The following is a 17,382-nucleotide window of genomic DNA, read 5'->3' on the forward strand; positions in this document are numbered from 1 at the left end:
CAAAGGGGGTGCCATGGAGACTTAGCTGTACAGGCAAGTGTTTAGCAACCACATCTGTGCCTATACTGTAAGTACATAGGAAGCAAGATCTTTAGCCCTTTTCTTGGTCTCTGTCAAAAGAACCACTAAGGCCTTGGGGTCAAGAGTGCTAAGGGCTTTTTGTTGTTTTAGAGAGGGTCTTGTGTAGCCCAGGCTGGCATAAAACCCACTGTGTAGCTAACGATGAACTTGGGATCCTCCTGCCTCCACCTCCTGACTGCTGGGGTTACATACGTGCACCGCCACACCACATTGGCGCGGTGCTGAGGACCGTGGAGCAGAGTGGGGTAGAAAAGGCCAGTTATTATCATCACATGCGAGTTTATCGGTTTATCAGTGATTTAGGTAAAGCACTCACTGCTTGCTCTGCCTGTTGCCAAAAGTGACTTCCCTTGCTACCCGAAACAGAAAGACTTAGAGAAATAGCTGGAACCGTGGGTCTTTGCCCCTAACCTGCTGACTGTCACGTACGGTTCTGTAAAGTCTTATTTGCTTGCTTGCCCAACCCACCTTGTGGTTCTAGAGTATAAAACGAGAATACAAACGGGACCCGGTATCAAAGGGAGGTACCGTCCCTTCTGGCTTTGGTCCACTGCATTGTCCCCTCTCTTCTACTCTAGTTGGTGTTCAGTGCTTATGCTGGAAAGATTCCCGCAACAATTAAATCCAGGGCTTCTTGCACGATAGATAAACGCTCTGACCTACATCCCCAGCGCAATTTCGTTCTTTCAAGACAGGGTATATTTTATATGTTAATTAGGATGAGGGCTTTGCTGCCAGAGGAAGCAAACGTTTGATGAGAGGACGAGAGCTTGAAATCTGTTCAGAGGGGAGAAGGATAAAGATTGAGCACAATCACATTGACAAATAACTCAATCATATCTTCAGAAGCAGAACTTCCATAAAAATCTAGTGGACAGGGTCTGAATAGCTTCCATACTTCAAGAGAGTGGCATATTCAACACTACAACAGACAATGCTGTGCCAGGGACCCACCTCACATACCTCACGCCATCTCTCTCTCTCTCTCTCTCTCTCTCTCTCTCTCTCTCTCTCTTTAGGTTTTTCAAGACAGTGTTTCTCTGTAACTTTGGAGCCTGTCCTAAAACTAGCTCTTGTAGACCAGTCTGGCCTTGAAACTCACAGAGATCCTCCTGCCTCTGCCTCCCAAGTGCTGAGATTAAAGGCCTGCGCCACCACCGCCTGACGCCACGTATCTTTTACCTCTTCATATGGCTCTCCTAGAATAAACTGGAAAATAGAGTGTTTCCCTGGGTGCCCCCCCCCCTTTTTTTGTTCTGTGATAGCTTGAATGAGTGATGGGGGAGAAAGGCCCCCATAGGCTCATAGATTTGAATGCTTAGTCACCAGAGAGTGGAACTCTTTGAGAAGGATTAGAAGGTGTGACCTTGTTGGAGTAGGTGTTCACTCAGGGTGAGCTTCGAGGTCTCAAAAGCCCACAGCAGGTCCAGTCTCTCTCTGTCTGCTGTCTTCAGATGAGGATACAAAGCCCTCAGCTACTGCTCCAGCACCGTGCCTGTTTGCTTTCCGCCATGATGTTTGCAGACTAACCCTCTGAAACTGTAACCTAGCCTCCAATTAAATGCTTTCTTTTTTAAGAGTCGCCTCTTTTGAGGTGTTTTTCACAGCAATGAAACAGTAATTAAGACACAGTTTGAATCTAAATTGTTCCCCATGGGCTCTTGTTTGAGGGCTTAGTCCCTGGCTTGTGACTCTATTCTGAAGGCTGTGGAACTTTTAGAAATTGGGACCTAGCTGTTAGAAATAGAACACTACAGGGTGGCTTTTGAAGGTTCTACATGCTCCTAATTGGGCCTTCTCTCTCCGCTTCCTAATCTAATGTGAATAACCATTGTCCCCCACCCCAACTGTCATGCCTGAGCCACTGGGTTCGATCTTCCCTGTTATGATGAACTACAACTTTTCCACCATCGACCAAAATGAATCTTTCCTCCCACAGATAGTTTCTGGGTCACAGTGACCCAAAAGAGACTAATTCATTCCTCCCATAAAGCAGACTGAAAGTCTCCTCCCCTGACACAGCAAGGCACATGCACACTCTGATGCCAAGAATCTGTCTTCTCCTGTGGAGAGAATACCGGGATTTAGGCTTTCTTCCTCCAGGTCATAGACTGAAGGAAACTTCTTTGGGGGCCACGACCATCACAGGGGAGAACATTTGAAGAGTCTGGAAATGGTCCAATGCAGGCCATTCTCTGAATAAGCCAAGCCCCACTCGTGGGCCACAGCCTCCGCTTCAGAAAACCGAGGGTCATGAGAAACGCATCAGCGTAGAAGAAGCAAGCATAACAGTCACAGGTGGGGAAAACACAAGGAAGAAAGAAACTCGTCAGCCTTCCAATGTGGTGAAGGATGGAGCTGCATCTAGAATCAAAAAGAGACTCCTAAGAAGTGTGAGTGCTCCTGGAGAAATTAAAAAGAACTCTAAAAAATTAAAAATAGAAGCTTGGCAGTGGTGGCACACACTTTAATCCCAGCACTTGGGAGGCAGAGGCAGGTGGATCTCTGTGAGTTTGAGACCAGCCTGGTCTACAGAGTGAGTTCCACAACAGCCAGGGACAGGAACACACAGAGAAACCCTGCCTTGAAAAATAAAATTAATGACTAATCTAGGAAGGCAAATAACCAAATGCCAGAGTTCTAGAAACAGAGAACAGAAAAAAAATAGAGGGGGAATAAATTACCAGTGAAGTAATTTACTACAATTCCCAGAAGTCAAGGACATGAATTTCCAAACTGAAAGGACCCAGTAGGTACCAAGGACAAGATAAAAAGTAATTTTATGATGGGCAGTGGTGATGCATGCCTTTAATCCCAGCTCTCTAAAAAGAACTCTAAAAAATTAAAAATAGAAGCTTGGCAGTGGTGGCACAGACTTTAATCCCAGCATTTGGGAGGCAGAGGCAGGCGAATCTCTGTGAGTTCGAGGCCAGCCTGGTCTAAAAGAGCTAGTTCCAGGATAGGAACCAAAAGCTACGGAGAAACCCTGTCTCGAAAAATCAAAAAAAAATTGAAAATAGAAGCTTGGCAGTGGTGGCACAGACTTTAATCCCAGCACTTGGGAGGCAGAGGCAGGCAGATCTCTGTGAGTTCAAGGCCAGCCTGGTCTGCAAAAGCTAATTCCAGGACAGGCTCCAAAGCTACAGAAAAACCCTGTCTCAAAAAACAAACAAACAAAAAAGTAATTTCACATCAAGGCATATCACCATGAAGCTTCAGAAAAGTAAACACTGAGGATATTTTGCAAATTTTCAGAAAGAGAAGATAAGACATACTCAAAGATTCTGATATCAAAATCCCCCCCCCCCCCCCCCCGCCGGGCGATGGTGGCACACGCCTTTAATCCCAGCACTTGGGAGGCAGAGGCAGGCAGATCTCTGTGAGTTCGAGGCCAGCCTGGTCTACACGAGCTAGTTCCAGGACAGGCTCCAAAGCCACAGAGAAACCCTGTCTCGAAAAACCAAAAAAAAAAAAAAAATCCCCCCTCCCCTTATTTTTCTGAGACAGGTTTCTCTGTAATAGCTCTGACTGTCCTGGAACTAGCTCTGTAGACCAGATTGACCTTGAACTCAGAGATCCTCCTGCTTCTGCCTCCCAAGAGCTGGGATTAAAGGTGTGAGACACCACTGCCCGGCCTCAAAACACTTTTATGCTTCTTAATTATGCCTCTGGAAACCACGCTGATGGAGTAATGCCTTCAACATCCTATAGGAAAACTCATTTCCATCCTAAAGTCTTCACTGAGGCAAATCATCACAGAGACGATATTAGTTTCTCATTATAGTCATGAAAATACCTGATAAAAGTAACTGAAGAAAATGTTAATAAGGGCCGGGAGAGGGCTAGAGGTTAGGAGCACTGGCAGGTGGATCTCTGTGAGTTTGATGCCAGCCTGATCTACACATTGAGTTCTAGGACAGCCAGGGTTACACAGAGAAACCCTGTCTCTAAAAACAAAACAAACAAAAAGGCTATCCAGAAAATGCCTAAAGTGAAAAATTCAGGACGAAACAGTACCAAAAAGTTTTCAGAGCCACGGGATAAATAACCAAAGGGAGATGCTGAGCGCGTGAAGGCTGTGTGGAAAGTCAGCAAGGGCCCGCTGTCTTCACAGGAAACTTTAGGCTTATGGAAGTACCTGTTCTTTTGCTTTGTTTTGTTTTTGTTCTTGTTTGTTTGTCTTTCAAGACAGGGTTTCTCTGTGTAACAACCCTGACCGTCTTGGAACTCACTCTGTAGACCAGGCTGGCCTCGAACCCACTGAGATCCACCTGCCTCTGCCTCCTGAGTTCTGGGATTAAAGGCGTGCACCACCCGCCCAGCTGAAATGTTTGATTCTTTAAACAAGCTGAATTGGTAACTGTGATACAAAGTAAAACTAAATTTTAGAATAAAGAAAAAATATTTCAGCCAGGCTGTGGTGGCGCACACCTTTAATCCCAGCACTTGGGAGGCAGAGGCAGGTGGATCTCTGTGAGTTAGAGACCAGCCTGGTCTACAAGAGCTAGTTCCAGGACAGGCTCCAAAGCACAGAGAAACCCTGTCTCGAAAAAAAAAAAATATTTCAAAGTCCATAGATGCTGAGCTGATTGTGATGAAATGAAACCCAGATTCTTCTCCTTGAGTCCAGTCCCAACACCCAGGGTGGCCTGGACAACAGTCTCCTGTAAGACATCTAGAAGAACCAGAGGTCACAGCCCCACCAGGTGTCCTGCAGACCCACTGCCCAGTGAGAGTCCCCTGCTTCAAGGGTTCCTGCCTACCCGGGAGGGAAGCAGTTCCCAGAAGCAGGAAGACTTGGATGTTGTGCCCTCATGGGGGTGGGGTGGGGAGGGTAGAATCCAGTTCTCCAGTGTTGTAGGGAAGAGTCTGACTCAAAAAGGGAAGGGGAACTGAGTCCTTCCACACAGCAAGACCCATAGAGCAGGAACTGGTCCCCGCAGTGTGTTGGTGGGAAGAACACAGGGGTTCCGGCAGATTGCCTGAGTCAGTAAGAATTGGCTGGAAAAGAGAAAATGTGGGTGACTGTAGCATCTATTTTCCTCACAAACCCCCAAATACTTAGCTCCTGGGACTTATTAAAAGGACCCGGGACCAGCCCAAAGGGACATCTGCCCGACACGTTCAGAACAAAGACATACTGCAACAGAATAATTTGCCTGCCTCCATAGACAGTTATGACTCCATTTCAGTTGTCCAGGGAAAGCTCTTTCTGAAGACAAGGAAGCAGAGGGAAAGGTAGAATGTGAGGGCCCGGGGGTGGAGCTCAGCTAGCAAAGCCCTTGTCCAGCATACATGAAGCTCTGAAATATTTGACCCCAGCACCCCATAAAACCAACATGCTGGCACATGCCTGGAATCCCAGCATTCAGCGGGGAGAGGCAAGAGGATCAGAAGTTCAAAACCATCCTCAGCTAAATAGCAATTATTTGATTTGATTTGATTAGCAAGGTCTTCCTACATAGCCCTGGCTGGCCTGGAGCTCTCTGTTGACCAGATTGACCTTAGACTCGTGGAAATCTGCAGGCCTCTCTCCCCTCAGTGCTGAAATTTAAGGTGTGTTACCACACCCACATCCTTGTTATGTTGATGTGAGATGAGGACTCTTCCGCAGCATGACATGTGTGTTTTAATTCCTCTAGAAATTCCCAGTGACTGTCAGTTTTTCTTTTGGCGAAACAGCCTCAGTCCCACCACTTATAGATGTGGGATCTGGAACAGATGAGCCAACCCTTCCATGCCTTGGTTTCCCCACCTATAAGATGGGCATGGTAAGGCCTATCTCAGTGAGTCGCTGCACAGGTTAAATGCACACATGCCCTAAGTCATAGTCTGCTCAGTGAGTGATACAGTTTTTTTTTTCCCAGCAAATGTATTCAGTCTGACTGTGGGACCTGCCGTAATATTTGACACTGTTCAACAGAGAAAGGGAGGACCGCCCTCTTCTTCTCTGGACCTTCCTGGTGTCTGTCTGGTCCTGTGCTGTCTGTCACCCATGAGATAGTTTGAGTGACTTACTAAGATGCCTGCTTTTCCCTAGTCTTGGCACTTAGAATCCCCAAAGTGTGACTTCTTCCAGTTTACCTTGGCTAGGGTAAGCAGGTGGAGAGTCCCAGGGCCTCGCCTCCTTGCCCTCAGTCTCTGATGATGCACCCCATCCCCTATCCCCAGATCTTATGCACCACCTCCCAAGCTGGTGATTGTATATAGACCCCAGCAAAGCCCAGTACATGTCTGGCCCTGATAAGGGATCTGAAAAGGTGAAATTTAAAAGAAAAAGATCTGCTTTTATTTTTGTTTGTGTGTACCACATGTATGTAGGCCAAGGAGGCCAGAAGACAGTGTCGATCCCTGAAGCTGGAGTGACAGGTGCCTGTGAGCCCTTCATGTGTGCTGACACCAAACCCAGATCCTCTGAAGGAGCAGCACGTTCTCTTAATGAAGCAACATCTCCAGCCCTGGAAAGGTGATTTTTTTTTGCTTTTTGTTTTTTTCTTTTTTGGTTTCTCAAGACAGGGTTTCTCTGTGTAACAGCCCTAACTGTCTGGAACTAACTCTGTAGACCAGGCTGGCCTCGAACTTATAGAAATCTGCCTACCTCTCACCTGCTAGGATTAAAGGCGTGCGCCACCACTGCCCAGCTGGAAAGGTGGTCTTTTTGCGGGAGGGAACAGGCCTGGGCTCTAGCCCTGTATCTGATATGTCGGTCCCAGGCAATGGAACTTCTCTTCCTTTGCTCACCTACCAATGTGTCTACTTTGGGCCTGGCACTGATCCAGGTTCTTGGGATGCATAGGGACATAATGTCCCCATCCATGCAGAAGTATATTTTAGAGGCAGGAAAACAAGCAAATTATATTAGGTGCTACAGAGAGGTACATGCCAAAGCAAAAAGGAAGGATGCTGGAGAAGCAGGATTGGGCCAGGTTGCTGTGTTCACGGGAAGTGAATGGGCCTGGTTGACAAGGTCAGACTCAAGGTCAGGACTGAAGAAGGTAAGGCAGCTAACATACTTGTCTGCAGAAAGCAAGCTCTAGGTAGATGCTGCAGTCAGAACAAAGGCTACATGGTGATACAGGGTCTAATGCGGCTGGAGGAGAGCCTTGTGGCCAGCATGGCTACCCAGGCACCCACATGTCTTTTGTTTTCCTCTACAGGTAGCTGGGGAGGTCTTGAGCAGAGGAGGACCTTCATCAAACTTGTACTGTAGGAGGCTGCCCCATTGAGAGTCTGAGATAGCCGCAGGGGCTCATGGGCCAGTTATGGTCAAAGGGGAGACTGACTAGGGAGGCCCTGTAGTAAAAGGTCTCTCGGTAGCCACACTGTTTCTGGGAGAGAGAAGCTGGTCATTCCCTCGCAGCTGAATGGGTTCCTGAGTCCAGACCCCAGTCAGGATTCTCCCAGAGCTACATACTCCACAGGCAGTTTACAACCTGGGGCTCCCCACTTTTCTCAGCGGGAGGTATCATCTGGCAGGTAGGAAGAAGGCATGACTCTCTGGACAATTCCTGAATCTCTCCTTTGGTATCCATATCCATTCATCCAACAATCCTAGTGAAGCAGCAATTCTATTCCAGCACGGAAAGGGACCAGGAGGGCCCCCGAGGCCCTTGGAGTCACAGGAGTCCTTGGGGGGTAACAGTTGAGTCTGTGCAAGAATCGGGTACTGATTGTGGCCCAGGTTCCAGGGGCTGGAAGTGGAGATCAGAAGTCTGTGGCTCATCGAAGCTAGGAAGCTACTGGGAGGGCCTTGGTGGTGAGAGGCTCAGACAGAATAAGGAAGGGAGGGAGAGTACCAGGTCAAGTGGGTGCCATTGTTCGTACCTGGTCACAGGCAGAAAGTGGGATCTACACTCTACTGAGTTTTCTCGCTTGAGTGATGGAGAAGGGTGATGTTGTTTATAAAAGCAGAATGTCCTTGCCACATTTGAGGAACAGAAAGAAGTGCCGTGTGTCTGAGGGCAGCGAGCCCCACCCCCCCGGGGTGGGGGGAGTAGAGGGAGGTTTTGGACTTTACAGATCCGAATCCTGAGCCTTGAGTCCCGGCCAGATGATTTCCAAAACAATACTAGCTAGAGGAGGTACTGGGCAGGGAAGCTGGATCTTCTTCATGTTGGGAGTAGATGTATTGGGACCTATAGGTCCCAGGAGGGCTAGAGAGGGAGTCAGGGATTGGAGACAGTGCTGGCTTCAAGTGGAGAGGGAGAGATCTGCGGGAGGGGTGTCATGGAAGAGAGGAAGGGTGAGGGAGGCAAGGATGGAGGTCCACAGTGATGGCATTTCCTGAGGTTGGGAGGACTGGCGTAATGGGAATAGGTGGGACCCAGAGTTTTCTTCCAGCTAGGTTCCGCTGTGACAGCAGTGCACACGCTTGGGACATGGAGTAGACAACGTAGGAAAGTTACCACCGTGAAACTTGAAAAGAACGAGCTGGTCATCTGGGAGCTGTCACCGGGCAGATAGCCTTTGAAACCATGAGAAAGGAGCCCCTGTTTTGAGTCTGGATGGGAGAGTAACCCTGAGCAGCGGGAGGAGGGATGGGACAGGGCACACTCAGGAATCCTCATAGAGGCCCAAAGAGAGAATGAATGGTCACCCATGTCAAACAACCCAGAGAACAAGCCAGCAAGCACAGAGAATGGGTGACATCGACAGGGGTGAGGGATGAGAGGAGCGGGCGGCGTAATAAGGAACTCAGATGTGTTACATGCTTGAAATGGGGGCTGAAAGGGGGTCTCACAGATGAAGCACAGACCCAGCTGGGAGGACACAGGAACAGCTCTAGTTGGGCCCCAGAGTGACTTTCCCAGCAGCCAATCAAGACGTCTGCCGCCCGCCTCCTCACTCCGGCTCCAGGAGTCAGAACATCTCCGTGCCTCATTCCACACGCTGCCCAGAGAGTTGGAGGGACAAGCTGACTGTGGATTCATACAGGCCAGCTGTAGCTGTCATTCCCTCCTGGGGAGCTCATGCCACCTCTTTGGTGGGGTGTGAATTACTCCCGGTTTCCTGTCAACACAGCCCTGTGGCTCTCAGCGGTACTAAGCACAAGAAGCAGCACTGGAATCCAGGTCTCTCTGTAGAGCTCACTGTGCCTCCAACCACGCACACTGCCTTGCGTAGGCCCCTTATTCTCCTGTGCAGTCTTTCTTAGACACTTTTTTGATCAGTTGATTTGTTTTGTGTGTATGGATGCTTTGCTTGCATTTATGCCTGTGCGCCTAGCTTCCAGGGAGGACAGCAGAGGGCTTCGGATTCCCTGGGATTGGAGTCACAGATGGTTGTGATCCGCCGTGTGGTTTCTGGGAACTGATCCTGGGTCCTCTGGGAGATCAGTCAGCAACTAGCCACTGAGCCATCTCTCCAGCCAGCCCTCTCTGAGGCCCATTTAGGGTCGGGGAGAGACTTGGGGAAGAGAATGAAGTAAGTAGTTCCAGGCGTCCTTGAAACGACTCTCATCAGCAGGTCATCTTCCCTTCTCAGTCTCTATGTTCCCAGCTCCTGTACCACTGCACACTCCACGGAGACAGACTCCCCACAGCAGAGGACACCCAGCTTCTGAGGAACACAGTAAAGACAGAGGCTGCCCAGGTGAAAGGCATAGCTTATCTCCGTTCTGATGAAAATCGGCTTCAGGCTTGCAAGGCAAACACTTTACACACCGAGAGCTCTTCTCCCTCCCCTCCAACCCTCAAGCTGTTATTGCCCAAACATGATTTCCCTAAAATCATGATTTCTTCCTTACTGAGTCTCTGGTTCTCTGCCAGGCAAGCTTTGTCAGATATGTGAGGAGGAGAAGGGCAGCATCAAGGCCTTCTTCCTGCCCCCACAAGCCTGCCTGTCCCCAGCTCCTGCAGTCCCTGCTTCGAATCCCTGCCAGCAGGCCCCCCACCCCTGACTGCATATCTTGAGCACTTACTGTCAGGGCTAGAATGACAATAAAGAAGATGAAGAAAAAAATCCAAAACTCAGCCTCACATGGTAGCACACGCACTGAATCCCAGCACTTGGAAGACGGAGCCAGGAAGATAGCTGTGAGTTTGAGGCCAGCCAGTTCTACATAGAGAATTCCAGGACAGCAAGGACTTAATGGAGAGCCTGCATCTCAAAAACACACAATTTAAATTCACAATAATAAATTATAAGCCGGGCGGTGGTGTCACATGCCTTTAATCCCAGCACTTGGGAGGCAGAGGCAGGTGGATCTCTGTGAGTTTGAGACCAGCCTGGTCTACAAGAGCTAGTTCCAGGACAGGCTCCAAAACCACAGAGAAACCCTGTCTCGAAAAATAAATAAATAAATAAATAAAATAAATTATATTGATTATATAGTGACAATATATCTTTAAAATTAATGGCACTTTTGTACTTTGTTTAGGATTTAAAATTATTTCATGACATTTGTTTATTTATTTATTGTGTGTGTGTGTGTGTATGTGTGGATGCTACGGTGCACTTATGGAAGTCAGAGGACAGCTTGCGGGAATTGTTTGTTTCTTTCCAGCATGTGCTTCCCTGGGATTGAACTCAGGCTGTGGGTTGTGAACATCGTGGGACATACCCTCGCCCACTAAGCTGTCCCTGAAGCCCTTACTTAGGCCTTTGTAAGACAGGGACTATCCTTGGATATTCTGTGTAGCTGGGATTAGCCTCGACTTCTGTCCTCCTGCCTCTGCTTACTGAACTGGGATTGCAGGCACATGCTTTTTTGCTTTTGCATTTGCAGTTTTGAGAGTTTTTTTTTAAATTTTATTTTATTACATGTGTACGAGTGCAAGGTACATATGTACTGTGTGCATGTGTAGAAAGGGGTGCACATGTACTGTGTGCATGTGTAGAAAGGGGTACACATTGCTGTGTGCATGTGTAGAAAGGGGTGCACATGTACTGTGTGCTTGTGTAGAAAGGGGTACACATTGCTGTGTGCATGTGTAGAAAGGGGTACACATGTGCTGTGTGCATGTGTAGAAAGGGGTACACATTGCTGTATGCATTGTAGAAAGGGGTGCACATGTACTGTGTGCTTGTGTAGAAAGGGGTACACATTGCTGTATGCATTGTAGAAAGGGGTACACATGTGCTGTGTGCATTGTAGAAAGGGGTACACATTGCTGTGTGCATTGTAGAAAGGGGTGCACATGTGCTGTGTGCATGTGTAGAAAGGGGTACACATGTGCTGTGTACATTGTAGAAAGGGGTACACATGTGCTGTGTGCATTGTAGAAAGGGGTACACATGTGCTGTGTGCATTGTAGAAAGGGGTACACATGTGCTGTGTGCATTGTAGAAAGGGGTACACATGTGCTGTGTGCATTGTAGAAAGGGGTACACATGTGCTGTGTGCATTGTAGAAAGGGGTACACATTGCTGTGTGCATTGTAGAAAGGGGTACACATGTGCTGTGTGCATTGTAGAAAGGGGTACACATGTGCTGTGTGCATGTGTAGAAAGGGGTACACATTGCTGTGTGCATGTGTAGAAAGGGGTACACATGTGCTGTGTGCTTGTGTAGAAAGGGGTACACATGTGCTGTGTGCTTGTGTAGAAAGGGGTACACATTGCTGTGTGCATGTGTAGAAAGGGGTACACATTGCTGTGTGCATGTGTAGAAAGGGGTACACATTGCTGTGTGCATTGTAGAAAGGGGTACACATTGCTGTGTGCATTGTAGAAAGGGGTACACATTGCTGTGTGCATTGTAGAAAGGGGTCAGACGGTAAGTGCTGGGGAGTCAGTTTTTTCCTGTGAATTCTGTAAAGCAAACCCAGGTTGTCAGGTGTGACACGAGAGTTTTTATCCACTAAGCCATCTTATTACCCCTGTACTATGTTTCTTTTGGTGCTAATTCTACTGGAGTTTGCTGTTTTTCAGCCCAAGAGAAGTAAGATTTGAATTCCACTGGCTTCATCTGTTCCTTGCAGCTTTCTCTTAATTTTTTTAAGACTTATTTATTTTATTTTATTTTATGTGTATAAATGTCTTGTCTGCGTGTATGTCTGTACACACCTGTGCATGGTGCCCCCAGAGGTCAGGAGATGGGATTGGATCCCAAATGACTGTGAGACACCATGTGGGTGCTGGGAGCCAAACTAAGCATTGCAAGAACAAGTGCTCTTGATCACTGCGTCATCTCTCCAGCACCTCCTTAAAATAAATAAAAGATGTATTGCATCTATTTATAATAGATGCAATATTATTTTTTGTTTTTCTTTTTTCCTTCTCTTTTTTTGTTTTTGTTTTGTTTTGTTTTTCGAGACAGAGTTTCTCTGTAGCTTTGGAGCCAGCCCCAGAACTCCCTCTGTAGACCAGGCTGGCCTCAAATTCACAGAGATCTGCTTGCATCTGCTTCCCGAGTGCTGGCATTAAAGACATGTGCCAGGCAATATTTTATTTTTATATTATGTGTATGAGTGTTTTGCCTGCTTGTCTGTAGCTGCGCCACATGCTCCCTGGTGACTGTGGAAGTCAGAAGAGGACGTTGGATTCCCTGAAACTAGAGTGTGGACAGCTGTGAATTGCCACGTGGGTGTTAGGAGAGGAACTGCGGTCCTGTGTAAGAGCAGCAAGTGCGTCAAACCACGGAAGCATCTCTCTCCAAACCTTTCTTACTGCTTTTAGAGCTGAACTGAAGCTCTTTGGATATTACACAGCTCCAACCTCCTCTCTGAAAAGAGGAAAAATTCCTGTCCAGAGAAATGGCCATGAGCCACAGAATCAACTCCGGAGCCGGCACGGCAGGTTGCTTCCTGTCATGACAATGCTGCCACCTGGTGGTCGTGCATAGAAGACGGCTACACGCTCATAGCAACTGAGGTGCCTTCAAACCGGTACATTACCATCGACCTGCAGATGCCGGGTCACCCAAAGTCTTCCTCTCCCATGAATTCCATGGCAGGCTGCCTTCACTGAACTCCAGCCTGCTAGAGATGATGTGGTGTGATGTAATGAAGGGTATATGTCTATGGACATAGAGGTTTGAGCTCTGGTTCTGCCCCTTCTTCCTTCCTTCCTTTTTTCCCTCCCTCCTTCCCTCCCTCCCTCCCTCCCTTCCTTCCTTCCTTTTTAAATATTTGTTAATTTGGGTTTTTTTTTTCAAGAAAAGGTTTCTCTGTAGCTTTGGTGCCTGTCCTGGAACTTGCTCTTGTAGACCAGGCTGGCCTCAAACTCACAGAGATCCCCCTGCCTTTGCCTCCCGAGTGCTGGGATTAAAGGCATGCACCACCACTGCCCGGCAATATTTGTTAATTTATTTGTTTGTTTGTTGTTATGTATGAGTTTCTGTCTGCATACATACCTGCATTACAGAAGAGGGCATCAGACCCCTTTACAGATGGTTATGAGCACCAGGTGGTTGCTGGGAATTGAACTCATGACCTCTGAAAAGAGCAGCCAATACTCTTAACCGCTGAGCCATCTCTCTAGCCCCGGTTCAGCCCATATTTATTGATCATATTACTTTCAATAGCTGTGTACACGGAGTAGGTGCTTAATCTCTCTGAAACCATTTACCTTCATGTAACACATGGGGAGTAGCACTACTTTTCCCAAGGTGTTTGAGACACTGAGCAGATGATCATTTATAGCATACCAGGTATTTGATAGTCTGCATGCTAGGATATAGCAGTGACCTAAACACAGGAGTCCCAGGATCACCACGGCCAGTGGATCTCAAAGTGAGGTCTCTGAATCATCAACCCAGAGAAATCTCAGTGCTCCTCTCTCTGCCCAGCTCATGCTAGGATCACAGGTGTTCATTGCCATGCCCAGCTTTTTACATGGGTTCTGGGGATTGGACTTCAGTCTCCAAACTTGTGCACTAAGCACATTTTCCATCTCCGTAGTCCAACAATGGCTTAAATCATACGAGCTATACCTAGCTGCTTGGAGAGATTGAGAACTGTGGTTTTTAGACTCTGGCTTTCGGAGGAGGGAAGCTGGGGATCAAACCCAGTGTCATTGTCACTGAGGTCCACCCCAACCTGCAGTCTCTTTGGATTAGTCATAGATTGGTTTAAAATCGAGATTTCTGTCAGGCATTGATGTGGGATTCCCCTCTGTATGCTGTGAATATCATTGGTTAATAAAGAAACTGTTTGGGGCCTATAGCAAAGCTATAGGGGAACAGAGCTAGGTGGGAACTAAACTGAATGCTGGGAGAAAGGAAGACAGAGTCAGAGAGTAGCCATGTAGCCCTGCTGGAGCCAGATGGAACTGTAGCTGGTAAGCCACAGCTACATGGCGATACGCAGATTACTAGAAATGGATTAAATTAAGATGTAAGAGTTAGCAAATAAGAAGCTAGAGCTAACAGGCCAAGCTCTGTTTTAAATAACATAGTTTCTGTGTGACTATTTTGGGTCTAAGCTGCCAAGCAGCTGGGAAACATAAACAAGGGGCCTCATTACAACAAGGCATGGTGTTTGTTCCCTTAGTGCAAGAGAAAGAGACAGAGGTAGATGGATCTCTCTGAGTTGAAGCCAGTCTGGTCTACATAGTGAGTTCCAGGCCAGATAGGACTACATAATGAGACCCTGTCTCAAAAAACTAAAGGGGGAAAGAAGGAAGGGAGAAGTGGAGAGAGGGAGGGAAGGAGGGAGGGAGGGAGGAGGAAAGGAAAAAGAAAGAGATAGTCCTATTTACAATAGAAGATTAAAGAGATTGTCTCTGCCACACCGCTTCGGATGTCATTAGCCTTTGGTGGCCTGGTCTTTTCTTGTATCACTCCAATGATAGAAACACCACTATCTCCTGAAGAGATCTGATTCCAAGAGCATTTGGTGTTCAAGTCTGTTTTTCTATAAGCTCCTATCTACTGGCAGACTGCTACCACTTTAGGGCCACATCCTACAAGGCTGCCACCTCCTTCTTCAAGGCATTACTTACTTAAGTCCCACATGCATCCTCAAGTAGGAAGACAGGCAGCTCTGATGGTACTTTCTGGATTACAGGGAGCCTCCACGTCGGGCACCTTGGGAAGGAAGGCTGCCTGGAAGCCAGACGCAGCCAGCAAGCCACGAAGAAAGGCAGCCTATTCTAATTCTGCTGCAAACTTCTGCGTTAAGTCATTCCTCTTTCAGCCAGCTCTAATCTACCATTCAACCCATCCACTGAGTATTTAATTTCAATCGTATATTTTTCTGAGAATTTCCTTTGGTGTTTTTCAAATATACCCCGATGTTATTCATGCCTTTTGCCTGTCCCTTTTATTATTATTATTATTCCATTATGGATTTTTTTCTTTTCTTCTTTCTTTCCTTTTATTTTTCTTTGAGACAGGGTCTCACTGTGTAGCTCTGGCTGTCCTGGGACTCCCAGAGACCCACATGCCTCTGCCTCACAAGTATTAGGTTTAAAGGCATGCACCGCCATGCTCCGCTTCATGGTGTATTTCCTTAAGCACTTTGTGTATAGTTGTTTCCTATTCTAGTATATATGAAGTCTTTAGGGGTATCTACATCTGTTTCCTCTTTGTGCTAGCTCTTCTGGTGACTTACTTCCAGGTACACTGATTTTTGTAGAAACCTATATTTGGTTTTATGTTGTCTGTGGCAAACTGAGGGCCCCAGTTGCGGAAAGCCTTCAGCGGTGAAAGTTCGCTTTTTCTTCTGCTGGGAACTGGGCCACATTAGCTAAGAAATCTATTTCTGACTTGATGTAAATGTCAGGTTTACCTCCCTCACCTTGGAGTTGGGGAAAGACATGAAGACATGGCCTGCCTTACTCCCCTGACCATTAGCTCCACAATTTGCTGTCAGACAGTTATTGACTGGCACTTTCTCTTCCTTAATCCATTTGGTCTGGGTCTCTCTCTCTCTCTCTCTCTCTCTCTCTCTCTCTCTCTCTGGGTCTCTCCCTCTCCCTGGTTTTTTAAGACAGGGTCTTACCGTGTAGCCCTAGCTGTTCAGGAACTCACTCCGTAGACCAGGCTGGCCTCAAACTTAGTGATTCATCTGCCTCTACCTCCTGAGTGCTGGAATTAAAAGTGTGGACCACTAAGACCTACTTATTTGGATACTGTTTTTCTTAGATTTCTTCAAAGGGCTTGAAGACTTCCTTTACTTCTCTGGAGTTGTGGGATGCCTGTTTTTTGTTTGGTTGTTGTTTTGGTTTGTTTTTTACTTTCCTCGGGATCTTGGATGAGCACAGGAGTCCCTTCATCTTTTCTTTCCCTGGTTATCAATCTCTGTTGAGCCCCTGCTTTTGCAGACTGGGCCGGAAGCAGTGGTGGCTGCGCCGGAAGCATGAGTGGTAGTGGTGCAGCAGGGTCTATTTCCTGTCAGAGACAACACAGTGGCGGAGAAGTGGGCCATTGCAATAAATAGGTGGCCAGCGGTACCACTCAGGCACAAAATGGTGGCAATGGGAACTCGGGGGAGAAATACCATGGGGAGCCCCTAGAACAATGGTTCTCAGCCTTCCTAACACTACAGCCCTTTAATACAGTTCCTCATGTTGTGCTGACCCCAACCATAAAATTATTATTTTTTTTTATTCTCTACACAAAACGCATTTTTATTAAAAAAAAAAAGTGAAAGATCTAGGGAGCTATACATAGAAAGCAACAGTGAAAAGGGGGAGGGTGGAGTGAGGGGTGGGACTCTCCTGTCCCAGCCCTGGAGCCCCTGAGGCTCTGACATGGCAGGAGGCAGCTATCAGCTCTGAACTCTTCCAAGCTAGGAAGGCCCCCTTTGGGGGGGGGGGGACAACCAGCAAGAATTTCCTTGGCATTGTGGGCTCAGTGGGGGCTCCCAAGCCCTAGTAAGTTAGCAGAGGGAGTGTGGATTCCCCTGAGCAAGCACCGTGGCATGATGTGGTTGTTTGACTTGGGAACTGTAGGGGCTAGGGCAGATCCCAGGTCTCACGAGGTGAGCGTGTGTGTATGTTTGCCTGTGCATGAGTGAGAATAGATATTGATGGGGGCAAAAGGGAACAGGGGTCTGTGGGGTCTTTGCAAATGGAGACGGATGGCAGACATAGCCCTGCCTGGTTGCTAGACACAGGGAAGTGCTGTTCTCCCATGTAACCAGATTGGCCACCACCAAAGGCCTGGCTACTGCCCCTGCTGGACCAACCAGGTAGGCTCAAAGAGGGTACCCTTGTGGCCCCAGAGTCCTCAGGCTGAGGGAAGGTGGCTAGCTGGCTCCCGGCGTCCAGGATGTAGTGTGCCCGGCCCCCAAAGGGCGCCGGTTTGAGGTTTTGGCTTGCTCCTTTGGAAACGGAAAAGAAAGAGGGACATGGGAAAGGACACAGAGAATCAGGAGGTGACAGGTGGCACAAGAGGGGATCTGGAATGCATGTATG

Source organism: Microtus oregoni, unplaced genomic scaffold (genome assembly GCF_018167655.1).
Source record: "Microtus oregoni isolate MIOR12 unplaced genomic scaffold, Mior012 000168F_ref0000490, whole genome shotgun sequence".
Lineage (NCBI taxonomy): Eukaryota > Metazoa > Chordata > Mammalia > Rodentia > Cricetidae > Microtus > Microtus oregoni.